Source organism: Rhineura floridana, chromosome 2, assembly GCF_030035675.1.
Source record: "Rhineura floridana isolate rRhiFlo1 chromosome 2, rRhiFlo1.hap2, whole genome shotgun sequence".
Classification (NCBI taxonomy): Eukaryota; Metazoa; Chordata; class Lepidosauria; order Squamata; family Rhineuridae; genus Rhineura; species Rhineura floridana.
The window spans coordinates 46,813,185-46,827,969 of NC_084481.1; positions in this window are offsets into that span (position 1 = coordinate 46,813,185).

Sequence of the window (14,785 nt, forward strand, 5' to 3'; positions counted from 1 at the left end):
CAACCTCAAGTGATAAGCAACTTCATTCACACAACCCAAAATTCCGAATCATGCCACTTTATGCTGTTTTGCAACTGTTTATACTTGTTTTTATGGTTACTGGATTTTAAATGGCTTTATTTCTTGTTGTGAGCTACCTTGGTTTCCAACCCTACCTCACAGGGTTGTTGGAAACATTCCATACACGTGCGCACACACACACACTGCAGATGTATAAATACATAAAGCCCATATAATAGTTTATTGTCAAACCTGTTGGTCACTGCAGAAAAATCAGTATTAGTTAAAAAAAAATCAGTATTACTTTCCTACAGAATAAGAACTGTAATACCTAAGTAAGCCCTGCCTACTTGCTTTAAAATAGGACTGGAGGGGGGGGACAGAAAGAGTTAGAACACAAACACAATTCTTTTTTACATTCACTCCAAAGTCCCATTGATTTTGAACACATTCATAACCATGTCTACTCAAAAGTAAGTCCTATTGAATTCAATGGGATTTACTCTGGGCATATGGGATTAGCATTGCTTTTACAAAAGCAAATATTGGGAAGGTTTTCAAAACGCTGCCCAGGATCTGACTCCTGCACACAAGAGGAAAAAAACCTGAAATGTATATACTTACCCAATTTATGAGATTTTCAGATAAACAGGGGGGGAAACCACCATTTTCTGGCATTGTAATGTTTTCTAGACACTGCCTCAGGTCAACCAAATGCAACCCTGGCTTCACTGATTGGCTGCAATCCTAAACGGGCGGGATTAAAGCTTTGAAGTGCTATACAGTACTGTTTAAAGAAAGATTTAACAGTTGGGGGGCGGCTGACGTTTTTATGTATATCTCGAGAACCAGACCATCTAGAAACTTATTTTTTTTTTAATTAAAGCTGAGAACCCGGGCCACCTAAGGGGCTAAACGGGCGCCAGGTGGCATGCAAAGAATCCGGGTAAAACCTGGCTAACCGGGCAATATGGCAACCCTATCTATCCTCCATCTAGGCAAGCAAGAGCCATTATCAGAATTGAAGGACACCTTCCAGCAAAGCAGAGGCAGTGAGGATCATGCCCTGAGTAGAGGCCCGAGGGCCAGGTAGAGAGGCCTGGAGGGCCACATTAAGCTCCTGGACGTGACGTCCCCTACCCTGGTCTATAGGATGGCAGCCTTATAGACCCCCCCCGAGTGAATGTAAGTGCTTCAGATAACAACCACACTGGCAGAATGGAAAAACAAAACAGCACAAAACCCCAAAGACCTATGTTGGCATCAAAGGTCAGTATACCATGGCAATTGCTATTATGAGTGCAATGCTGTTAGTATAAATGAATTGCTAAGTAAATGTTAGCTAATATGCCATTTTGAAGATACTGTCATGTTCCCCTCCAAGAACTCTGATTCAGACCAGGAGTGGGAGGCACAGAGGAAGATGTCTCTGAGAGGAAGGAAGGGGCAGGAATGAGACAACCAAGTGAGGCAGGAGTCCCTGAGGCAGCACATCAAAATAAAAGACTTGTCTCTCTAGGTGGAGTGCCTGCCTTCGGGCCTGGAGCTGCCACAGGGACAGGGATTCTCATGAGTAGCTGGGCATTCTACTGGGCATAGCTGCTTAAAAGCCAGGCGGGCTCCCGCACAGTCTTGGAATCCTTGTCACTGATCCTGGGCACTTGAACCTTGGCCTTGATCCTGAACCGGGCTTAGTGTTACAACCCCTTTGCCTTGTAAGACTATATTCTGCTCTTTCCACAATGCTGAGTTTGTACAGTTAGTCTGCAATAATAAATGTGTATGTGTGTATAATAAACGTATTTACTTACATAAAAGCACACCAACTGTTGTTTTGGGGCTGGAGGCAGAACCAATATCATCCTGCATGAATTAAAGCATGCCCTTTCAGGCATTACAACCCTTGCAAAACAATTTGTTATGTACTGTATGTTTTACAGCTGGCCACTAGGGGGTTCCAATAAACATGCTAGCTCAGAATGTCTGCCTAATAAACTATTGTCATAGATGTCCCTTATCTTATTATATTTTCATGAAATAGCAGGACTTACAAACAAAACAATTTATGTGAGGATTGTTTTTCATACATGGAAGTACTACTGATATCGGAAAACTCTATTTTTGAAAGGCCCTACTATGTATATTTTCAAGAACATTCTCTTTAATTTAGATGTGCAATTGGTAATATAAAATATTAATACACAACACTTTGTGCACATCATCTTGACAATGTCATTGACATGTCAGTCATTCTTTTCTTCACAAGGAAAGTGAAATTTATTGGATAATTATTATTTAAACTATGAGGCATCTTTCAAAAGTTCTACCTGCAGGCTTGCAGTCTAATAAAAAAATTTTTTTAAATGACACACAAGGAAAAGAAATTATGAGGGAAGAGAGGGAAGCATGACACTTATGGGACATTATTCTAAAATAATCTAACTATTTAGCAACAAAATTTAGAGGGGGAAATCTGTTCTGGCATATTCCTTCTCTCACTTCAAAGGGTGGTGTGTATGTGTGCGTGCGAATGTATGTATGTATGCATGTATATAGTGCCTTGCAAAAGTAATCAGACCCTTGACCAATGCTTTCATATTACTGAATTACAAATGGTACGTTGTAATTTCATTCCGTATGATATTTTATTTTGAAACATCGAAACTCAAAATCACTTATTGTAAGGTGACATTGGTTTTATGTCGGGAAATGTTTGTAAGAAACATAAAGATGGCAGCAGAGGCTTCAGCCCCTTAGGGAAACCTCGGCTGCCATCTTGATTGATGGCAAACCTGCACGCGCCACAAAAAACAACGGAAAGGTAGGTGAAGCGTGGGGATGGCGGGTGGCGAAGAAGCTCCTGTCTTGCAGTCCGTGGATGCTTAAATTCCACGGATCGTGGAGGGTCCCAGGGCAGGCTGGTACCCAAGGGCCCTTGCATGCCTGGGGCTGGCCCTTGTCATAAGTAAACCCCACTGAATGTAATGGGATTTGCCCCCTAGAGAACTATGCTTAAGATTTCAGCCTTAAAAGCCAATTGTGCAAGCCAATTAATTCAAACTGGCAACATGGTTCAAACTGTTGCAGCACTGGAAGTTGAGTAGAATATAACTGCTGTTAACTCTTCATTTTGTGGTGCAACCTGTTCTTGTGAGTTACTTTTTCTCCTTGTAACATCAAGGCACATGTTTACCTTGTGTTTTCAGATGTCTATTTGGCCTCTACACTATTGGGGTTACCTTGCTAGATGAACGGGAGCTTGGGCTTTTCTTTTTTTAATAAAATATGAAAAGGCATTTAGGTGCACTTAACTTCCTCCAGATTATGCACCATCACCATGATCTAGAAGATGTTTGAGTGATCATACACACTTCAGCCTTTGCACCCATGAGTATTGGCCCATTCCCTTCAATGGACCACCTCTGCATAGGATATGGAATGTGTATGTGAGAGACCCCGCCCCATTCAAGTGAAAGAGGTAGTCTTTGCAAGTGAGACATCCTGGTCTGGCAAAGTGCTGGACTGAGAGGGTATAAGCTAGTTGTAACATCAAAATGTAAATATAATGCAAGTTGGGGAAAGTCCACCTATATTAGTGGGAGTTACATTCTAAAAAGCATAGCTTGTTTAGGGTCTTCCTACCTTGGTGCTGACTTCCAGCCCTAATTAGATGATGTAATTAATTTCTTTCTATATAAAGTCAGTTTGACATATGATGTGCAGTATATAGAGGGCAGGAGTTGGATGAAAACCATGTTCTTCTTCTAAATTATATATATATATATATACCATTCTTTAATTGCTCAATATTTTCACTTCTTTCAAACCATGAATTTATGAAAGATTTATATATAAGCAGTCAATGCAAACAGCATTCTTCTGTGCTTGCTTTCTCAATGGTAAAACTTAACGCAGCAGAAGAAACAGAATTTCAAGGTATTATAAATCATACTTTCTTGAATGCATGCCAAACAGCAAAAAAAGTAATCCATAATTCTAGAATTATGCATAGCAGAAGCAGCAGGAAAAAAATCTAAAGACATTTGCTTGGCAAAATATACTATAGGCCATTCATGTTATAATTTTAGAAACAAGCATTTCTTGTTGATGAGTCTCACATAAAAAGTTATAAATCATTTTGTATGAACCTGACCAGCCGTTTAATTATGGTTTCTTTACTGTCGACTAGGGTTGCCAGAAGTATCCCAAACCCTGAGATTTCAGGGATGGGTGATGTCATGGGGCGGGCCCCAGTGATGTAATTAAGCATGATACATTAAACATCAACCACAGTTACTTGGATCATACTACTCAAACAAAACAATTTCTCTGACTGGAAATTAAGATAGAAATCTTAGCTAAATGAAGGTGTTTCCAGGTCCAATTTAAGTGACGGGATCATTCCTTCTCACCTGCTTAGACAGCCAGGATAAGGAAAATTTAATCTAGCCTACTTGCTTCTGGCAGGAAGGGTTTAAGTGCCCGCAGGCCAGGCCAGTCACTGGAAGGCCATTGTAGGAAGAAAGCCTAGTGTTGCGGAGATATGAGATGGGAGCACTTGAAGGCTGCAATTCTAAACATACTTATAAAGGGACTAAGCCCCATAGAACTCACTTCTGAGTAGATATGGTTAGGATTGTGCTGTTGGTAGGGTTGACTAGGGATCCTCTGCAACAATATCCATATCAAAATAGGGTTGACAACCCCCTGCCTGAAATGCCCTGCCTGCCTTTTAACATGGCTGCTCCAAAAATATTTACAGACTTGACCCTTCACTGCAGAGAGAGGTTTGAGAAATGAGAGTTAAGAAAATTTTCTACTCTTTCCTGCCTACTCTGTGTGCTGCTATAAACTCACCTTGACAGCCAACCCAATTCCAGTGAGTAATAACTGACAGAGAGAAAACACGCATGGTTTGGTCTATCTTCATCGGCAGTACATTGGGAACAACAGCAATTGAAGCCACACTTCCCAGTACGTGAAATCTCTTTTACTACTATTGAGCAAGAAACAAACCATCATGTAAATAGCAAGGAGCATCATCAGTGGGTTTAAGGGGGTTGAGCTGACTACATGGAACCACTGTTGTGGCTTCTATGGATGTAAGGGAGTAAGGTCAGAGGTAAATGAAATGCAAATAGAAAAAGAAAAACAAAAGACAGTGATGGTTTCCTAAATGCAAAACCATGCCAACCACAACCACAAGATTGCTATGAGTAAGACAGAAAACTCAGCATCCCACAGTCAGGGTTCCTAACTAAAACTAAAAAAAACCTGGCAGCCAGTTAGCCAAGGTCACAGAAATCCCCATGCAGCACAACCTGACCCAGGGCTACAGTTAATGCAGAATGCTGCAGCACGTATGCTGACATGAGTGAGACCCTATCAGCACATAATACCTCTGCTCTGAAATCTGCACTGGTTGCCATTTGCTACCAGGTCAAGTTCAAGGTGTGCTTTCCATGTTACGGGTTCCACATAGTATTTGTTCCACTCTTGGAAGAAATCAATCCTTTAATGCAGCAGTACCTATGCTTTGGAACTCCTTGCCTATTTCCATTAGGCAGGTGCCTTCAATGTACTCACTTTGGCACCTGCTAAAAACAGTTTTGTTTAGGCAAGCCTACTCAGGAATGTAGAAGCTATTATGTTTTTTATCTGTTTTTTACTCTTTGTTGGTGTTATTATTTTGAATGTTTTAAATACCTGTCTTTAACTGTTTGGGCCAATAATTTTATTGCTTTAATTCCTTCTGTAAACCGCTTTGAGTTTTTTTACAATAATGGACTGCCTTCAAGTCGATCCTGTCTAATGGTGACTGTATGAATAGGGTTTTCATGGTAAGTGATATTCAGAGGGGGTTTACCATTGCCTTCCTCTGAAGCTGAGAGGCAGTGATTGGCCCAAGGTCACCCAGTGAGCTTCATGGCTGTGTGGGGATTCAGACCTGGTCTCCCAGGTCGTAGTCCAACACTCTATATAGTTTACAAATAGAACAAAGTTAGACCAACCAAATCCCACCCCCTCTCTCAGGAAGTTCCATATCTGTCACAATCAGGTTTTATTTTATTTATTTATTTTATTTCATTTATAAACCGCCAATAGCTAGTAGCTCTCTGGGCTAAGATAAGTCATATATATTTTTGGTATATTGTGCAAGTTCAGGTAAACTATATAAATGTTGTAAATAAAATACATAAATAAATTTCAGAGTCACTGTGGCTCTTGGGTCTCCCTCCTCTTTAAGGCACAAAGGAATCTGCCTTATGCTGAGTCAGGCCATTTAGTACCATCTAGCTCAGTACTAGGGTTGCCAGGTTCTTGGCCTGAGACTGATCCTGTATCTTCAGGAGAAGAGAAAGTCAGCCAATTGCAGGTGTTCTTGCAACTCTGTAATGAGAAAAACCACAAGGTGGCATTCTCCCTTCTCCCTGCACAACTTTTAAAGATACAGAAGACCTCTTGGTTGCCAGGCCCAGCCTCCAAGAGGTCTTCTGTATCTTTAAAAGTTGTAGAGGGGGGAGGGAGAATTCCACCTTGTGGTTTTTCCCATTACAGAGTTGCAAGTACACCTGCACTTGACTGGCCTTCTCTTCTCCTAAAGATACAGGATCAGTCTCAGGCCATGGACCTGGCAACCCTACTCAGTAATGATGGCATTTGCTGTCCAGGATTCCAGGCAATAGTCTCTCCCAGAGATTGTATTTTGGACCTTTGCATGCAAAGCATGTGCCCTATCACTGAGCTACAGCCATGTTTAAAAAAGTATCTTTTAAAATTGTTATTTTCAGTTCACTAATGAATGTACAGCATACTAGGGCACATCCACACCATGCATTTAAAGCACATTCAAACATACATTTGAAGCACATGAATCCCATCACAGAATCCTGGGAACTGCAGTTTGTTAAGGGTGGTGGGAGCTATAACTGTGAGGGGAAAGTACACTTCCCTGGATTCTTTGGGGGAAGTCATGTGCTTTAAATGCAAGTTGGATGTGCTTTAAATGTATTATGTGTATCTGCATTACTTCATAAACTTTGCCTGCATATAAATCATTTTAATTAAAATTTAAAATGGAAATGAGGTATAGGTTTACTGGGTGACCATGGGCTATGCACAATCTCTCAGCCCTATCTGCCCCTCAGGGTGAAAACAATAGAGGGAGACCATGACCACCCCAAGGAAGAAGGACACATTTAAAATGTAGAGGAAATAATTTGTGAATAATATTTTACAACCATAGTGTGAAATCAGATACATATCAAGACATAGTAGGAAGAAATATTTATATAAGCATGAATATCAAAGATCTTTATTATTTACACAGCCTGTAAAGATATTTATAGTGCAATCCTATGTTTGTTTACTCAGAAGCAAGTCCCAGCATATTCAGTGGGGCTTACTCAGACAGGGAAGCATGCATAGGACTGCAATTCAGTGATAAAGAACTTAACTCACGCAATCCAAAATTCAGAATCATGCCACTTTAAGCTGTTTTGCAACTGTTTTATACTTCTTTTATGGTTATTCGTTTTAAATGGCTTTATTTCCTGTTGTGAGCTGCCTTGGTTTCCAACCCTACCTCACAGGGTTGTTGGAAATATTCCATATACACAGACACTGGAGATGTAAAAATACATACACCTTATATAATGGTTTATTGTTAAAACCAGTTGGCCATTGCAGCACTTTTTTCAAAGTATTAGTTTCCTGCCAAATAAAAGCAGTGACACCCAAGTAAGCCCTGCTTAACTGCTTAAAAAAAAAAAGGAACGGTGGGGGAGAGAAAGATTTACAACACAATCCTTTTCTATGTTCACTGAAAAGTCCCATTGATTTTCAGCACAATCCTTACCGTGTCTACTGAGTTCTATGAATTCAGTGGGGTTAGCTCCCAAGGTATGTGGAATTAGCATTGCAGCTTTAAAACTCCCAGGAAAGCTTCATATTGGGAAGGTTTTCAAGACAAACTGCCCTCTTCAACAATCCAGTAAAATTTAAATTTGACTCCTTAATTAGAAAAGTATAACACTGCAGCATGCACACTTTTTAAAACTTCTGTTCAAAAATTATTTGAAAGATAAAATGTATAATATGCCATTTTTACAAGTAATTAAAAAACCCTGCATGTATACTTTTATGCCTACCAAGATCTTGCTGTGATCTTCTGTTGTAGTGCAATCCTATGCATGTTTACCCACAAGCAAGTCCCAATCCTGTACAGAGAAAGTATTCTTTATGCTGCTGAAAGCTATATATTTATTGAACTCCTGATCTGAGACAAGCAGGGAAAGGAAACTGTTCTCAGAACTGAAATGGGGTTTAGGTATTGCATGGGTGTGTGTGTGTGTGTCAACAAATCTTGTCAATTACAACCCTGACTTCACTTATTGGCTAAAAACCTGAAAGGGAAGGGGTTAGAGCAGCTGGTATTAACAGAAGTTGGGGGCTGACATTTTGGTTTATATCTTTTGAACCAGACCATCTAGAAACCTATTTTTTTTAAAATGAAAGGTAAGACTTTGGAGATTAAGGTGACTCACCCAGAGAGGACCCCCAAAAACTGGAATCTCTGGGCAAAAACTGGAGATCTGACAACCCTACTGCCAACAAGTCAGAATCTGAAGCCATGGTTTGTTGTTGGCTTATGAATCTTGGTTTGTTTTAACAATAGCTTTGCTTTACATGGGATCCCAGCATCCTTTCTTAACCATGGCCCTGTTCACAGATCTGCCATTTTATGCTGCTGTTTGCTTAATATTTTATGTGTGTTTTGTTTTTAACTAGTTTTAATGTTAGTTCTGAGAGCCATTTTGACAAAGTTTTCCCCACCAGGCGAAATAGCAGCTTTGGGGGAACAATTTAGAATGAGAAAATGGCACCCTATCTCAGCACCATAGCTCTGATCCAATTCTCCTCGCCTGTGGATTTTTTTTTTTAAATAAGAAAATGTCAGCAGAGTGCATCACAGGTCTCCTGCATCTCATCTAGGTACTACAGTCCAGTTTACTGAGTGTTGGATCAATGGCTTCTTTATGATACATGATCTCAGTAAAAATTCCAGAGGAGTAGCCATATTAGTATGTGGCAGCATAAAAGAGAGGCCAAATTTTTTATTGTGAAATGAGCTGTTGTGAGCAAAAGCCTACAACTTACTTATTTTCAGTATTAGAAATGCATGAAGTGGACAATGAAAGAATTGGATGTAATATGCATATATCAGGGTGGGGGAATCTCAGGCCCTGGGGTCAGACTGGGCTTAGGCCCTCTTCTCCGTCTCTGCCTCTCCTCAGTCATACTCCCTCCATCCAGGGCTTGCCCTAACTGGCTCTGCTTCTCATACTGTCCTTGAACGTTGCCAGATGGGAATGTGCCCTTGAACTGATAATAACGCTGGTTGCTTGCCTAGATGGGGGATAGAGAAATGTGTGTGTACAAACTAGCCTACTGTTTAAAGGTAAATTTTACATAAATTGCTCCATCCACATTTTTTCTCTGGCCACGCTCGCCACTGGCACATGGTCCCCCCCTCCCCAGGAAGATTGCCCAGAAGGGAATGTAGTCTTCTGGCTGAAAAAGATTCCCTGCCCTTGGCATACATGGAGCGGGAACAGTGAGATGAACTGTGAGATTAAAAGATAAGAAGTATGTGCCACAAAAGTGGAAATATCATACATTAATCAATAAGAAGAAATGTTGACTGTGGGTGCTTTCACACTGCACTTTATTCCATTATTCTGATGATTTCTTACCTGGTAATTTGCGCGTTATATTTGATCTTTCACACGGCGCACAAGCTAGCTCCAGAATTCTAGTGGAATGTAGGGCAAGTTTAGCACAAATTTCCGTGATAAATGATACCAGAAATAATCCATTAGCAAGGCTGGGAACCTGAAAGAAAGCTGGAGTTTTTCGCTTAGCTGCAGCCGCTCACATGACAGGCATCCCAGCATGCACTGCATTCCTGCCCTTTAGTCAAGCAGGGTTGTTGTTGTTTTTTGCCTGACGAATGCTGTACCGCTATTCCGGCATTGGCACAGATAGCAGCAGCATTTTACCCACACACCCGTCTTGATACAACTAAAACAATTTAAAAAGTCAGATCCTAAAAGGAGAGGGCTTGCATGATGATGGGACGAGATCTTAGACCTCCTACACAGTGGGGAACAGTGCACATGGGTGAGGGACGAAAACAAGCCATGTGAAAGACCGTTGCGCGAAATGCCGGTATATCAGCTGAAGAAGCTGCTCTTCCTTAACGCAAGATGTACTGCAGTGTGAAAGGGATTTTAGAAATCGGGTACGTTTTTAATCCGTTAAACTAACGCAATCAGCCCAATGTGTGAAAGCAGCCTGTGTATTAAGAGGGCTCAAGGTCTAGTTAGAATCACACATCTCACAATTGCCAGTGGAAACCTTTGTGCTAGGCTTATCCAAAGCCAATTTGGGGATACAGGAAAGTACCTCTAAAGTCTTATTGAGGGATCCACGATAAAACTTAATAGATTGGAAAGTTAGATAAATTTAAATGAAACAGGTCAAGCAATTCAAGACTAGTTAGTAAGATAGTATTATATGCACAATTTATAGCATGTTTTTTTTAAAAATCTGAATGAAGATGGAGGAGTTCACTAGTGTTCACAAGGCAGAGAGTAGCCCATTTTCTGAGTTGATACGATTGTCTTGCTTAGGATGTCTTGTGGATCTCCCACAGGCGATGTTTTGCATGAAAGTAGCCTTTATTAACCATGGCTGTGTGTAGCTTATTTTGGGCATGCACTTGTAGAATATGGTGTGATCAGTAACACTTCAAATTCTTACAGCCTATTTTTAATGTATAGTATACATACTTATGCAGAATTAAGTCCCACTGAGTTCCACGGGTATCTACTCCAAGTAAGCATTCATAGGATTGCATCTATACATGTATTTCATCTTCTTCTAATTTGTATTGGGTAGCATTGCTAATTTGTGTGTCAAAAGCATTTTATTATTTTTTTAAAAAAGTAGATAGGGACATTTGCATTTTATCTATCTATTGTTGTTATTGTTATGTGCCTTCGTTGACTACGACACACGGCAACCCTATGAATCTGCGACCTCCAATAGCATCTGTTATAAACCATCCTGTTCAGATCTTGTAAGCTCAGGTCTGTGGCTTCCTTTATGGAATCAAACCATCTCTTGTTTGGTCTTCCTTTTTTTCTACTCCCGTTTTTCTCAGCATTATTGTCTTTTCTAGTGAATCATGTCTTCTCATGATGTGTCCAAAGTATGATAATCTCAGTTTCATCATTTTAGCTTCTAGTGACAGATCTGGTTTAATTTGTTCTAACACCCAATTATTTGTCTTTTTCACAGTTCATGGTATCCGCAAAGCTCTCCTCCAACACCACATTTCAAATGAGTTAATTTTTCTCTTACCACTTTTTTCACTGTCCAAATTTCACATCCATACATAGAGATTGGGAATACCATGGTCTGAATGATCATGACTTTGGTGTTCAGTGATACATCTTTGCATTTGAGGAGCTTTTCTAGTTCTCTCATGGCTGCCCTCCCCAGTTCTAGCCTTCTTCTAATTTCTTTACTATTGTCTCTATTGTGGTTAATGATTGTGCCATTATATTGATAATCCTTGACAAGTTCAATGTCCTCACTGTCAACATTAAAGTTACATAAATCTTCTGTTGTCTACTTGATGTTCAGCTGCAGTCCTGCTTTTGTGCTTTCCTCTTTAACTTTCAATAGCATTAGTTTCAAATCATTACTGGTTTCTGTTAGTACTGTAGTATGGTATCGTCTGCATATCTGAAATTAGTGATATTTCTCCCTCCAGTTTTCACACCTCTTTCATATTGGTCCAATCCCACCTTCCATATGATATGTTCTGCATATAGATTAAATAAATAGGGTGATAAAATACACCCGTCTCACACCCTTTCCGATGGGGAACCAATTGGTTTCTCCATTTATCTATATGCTATATTTATTTATCTATATGCTTTGCTTCTCCATCTATATAAGACCTTCAAAGCAGCTACATATCTTTTATGATAATAAGAAATGTGGAAATGAAATATCTCAAACGACCTCCTTGTTTTACTGTTCTGTAGTATTCATAAACTGTGCCTTTTAGGTATAGTTGTGGTCCCTTTTGAACTGAAATCTTAAATTGAATTGTGGACCACCTCAAAGACCCACCATCCCCACCTTAGAAACAGTTCTAGGGGCCATGTACTGATGTATATTTTTGTGAATAGCTGGAATGTGTGAAAAGAGAAAAAGAAAAGGGCAGCAAGGATTCTGTGCTTGTAATAGCTGCATGACAGGCAGATAACCCTCAACATGATGCTGGGAAAAACAGAAGGGAGCAGAAAAAGAGGAAGGCCAAACAAGAGATGGATTGATTTCATAAACGAAGCCACAGACCTGAACTTACAAAATCTGATTTACAACAGATGCTGTTGGAGGTCGCTGTTTAATAGGGTCACCATAAGTCGAAATCCACTAAAAGGCACATAACAACTATATAAATGTAAATGTACTGCCTGCAGGTCAATTCTGACTTATGGCAACCCTATGAATAGGGTTTTCATGAGGCTGAGAGGCAGTGACTGGCCCAAGGTCACCCAGTGAGCTTCATGGTTCTGTGGGGATTCAAACCCTGGTCTCCCAGGTTGTAGTCCAACACCTTAACCACTACACCACACTGGCTCTATAACTATATATATATATATGCAGTCTGCCAGTTGTTTGTGTCCATGCTTTATTAATTTTTAATGGCGTGTTCCTTAAGACATTTTTAACACTCTGAAAAATAGTAATTCTGTCACCTGTTGCTTTTCTGCCTGTGACAGTGTCAGTCCACACAGGATGTGAGTTAGTGTTGTCCAATTCAAACTAAGGGGGTTCATTTATGCTTACTTGGAAACAGAAGCATTGAGACAGAAAAACAATCCTTCGCAAATGTACAATTATGGCAAGGATATGTCAGGGGGTCAGTAATCAGGAACTAATACGTTAATTTCCTCTATGACTTCTTCATGCGTCTCATCTGCTTCTCTCATAAGATACAACAAAATGGCTCTGTACCATGATGTATGTGATAAATGGTTGACATCTCTTCCTGCAGTCCTGAGTATATTGTACATATATGTACTCAATTTCTTGCTATTTATGTAACAGTATATTTTATTATTTGTAGTTATTTATTCTGAAAATAAAACCATAACAAAAAAACACTAATGTCTTTAGTGAAGTACCTAAGTTTATGGCATTATACATTCTGTCTTTAATGTATCACAAGCCTCTTGTTTTCAGAAAAGGTTGTCTTGTCTGTGAAGACCCTATAAAGTTTTGCCCTGCTAAAGAACACCTTTTTCCAAATCCTTGCCTACACAGCAATGTTGTAAGCAGAATCTACTTCCAAATCCTTATCTGCAGAGCAACCAACAAATCCATTTTATTAACTTTTTTATGGTATGCATATGGAATGCTTTAACATGACTTTTCCCTGTGCTCTATTTGATCAGTAATCAAGATTCTATTATTATCATTTGTTCTCATCTGTGCTGCTGTTGATGTCCAGTATTATTTTGACATAACCTTCAAAAATCTGTCAGCATTAAGCAAAATTAAAGCAGTTGTCTTTCAGAATATGGTTTCAATTACATTTTTAATAAGTGAATGTAGTATAACCCAATTAAGGAAGATAGCAAGACCATTAAGAAAAAGAGTACTATACCTAAGGAAAACACATATATGCTAGCTTTCAGGAGCTTTGTGAAAACGAGGAAGGTACAAATACTGCTCCATATTGGTAAGACTAGAAACTCAGTGTTGCTGGGAAGGCATGACAAAAAGCTTCTATTTGGATTTACCTATACGATTGACAACGCTTGCAGGAGAAATGTTATAGCTCAAAAACAATGGCTGCTTTTCTGTAGCTGTCATCATGCCTTCATGTAACTGGAGAAGTGGAAAAAGACTGTATCTAACTTGTTTCAGGCTTTTAAATCTGCAGTTTCCCAGCCGCTGGAGCAGTCCTGAATCATATGCGCATTGAATCATATGCGCATCTGTTAGCAGTTGAGAGAACTACATGAAAAACCTAAGTACCTTTACTGTTACACATGTCCAGCTAACTAAAATGTGTTCAAACAAGAATGTTACCTTGATGTGCATAAAACCCATTGCCTGGGCTGGTATGAAAAAGCAAATATCCATGCTGATGCAAAATGGAAATATGCCCCTGTGACCTCACTGGAAATTTAATGATTCTGAAAATCCCACACATTTGGCTTCTTCATTCAGACCTAGATTGCAACCACACTAATAGCCAGGCATTGGCTCCAATATAATTCACGAATAGGCAAAAAACCTTGCAGTTTAAGAACGTACCTATAGCCTAAAGATATTTCTATCAAACTTTAAAAAGCAGGGAAATTGGGCAGCTATAGTGAATGCACCAGGGGAACAGGAGACCTGACCTCCTCTCTGAGATATTAGACTGCCCTACAAATTTGTCAAAATGCCAACACCATTTGGGTTGGTCTTTCACAGTCCAATCCACTTCCTGTGTAGCTTGGAAGAATTTGGTAACATGTGCCTCTGAGCATATGGTGAGTGGTGGCAACACCTGCCATCTCCAACGATGGAGAACTATATTTTTGTATGTTTGTTGGTGTTCTTCTTACTTTGCTTCTTTCCTGTGTTACTAATGTTTCTACTGAGAATCTAATCTAGAAAATTTTATTTCCCTCATTATTCATCCCAGAAA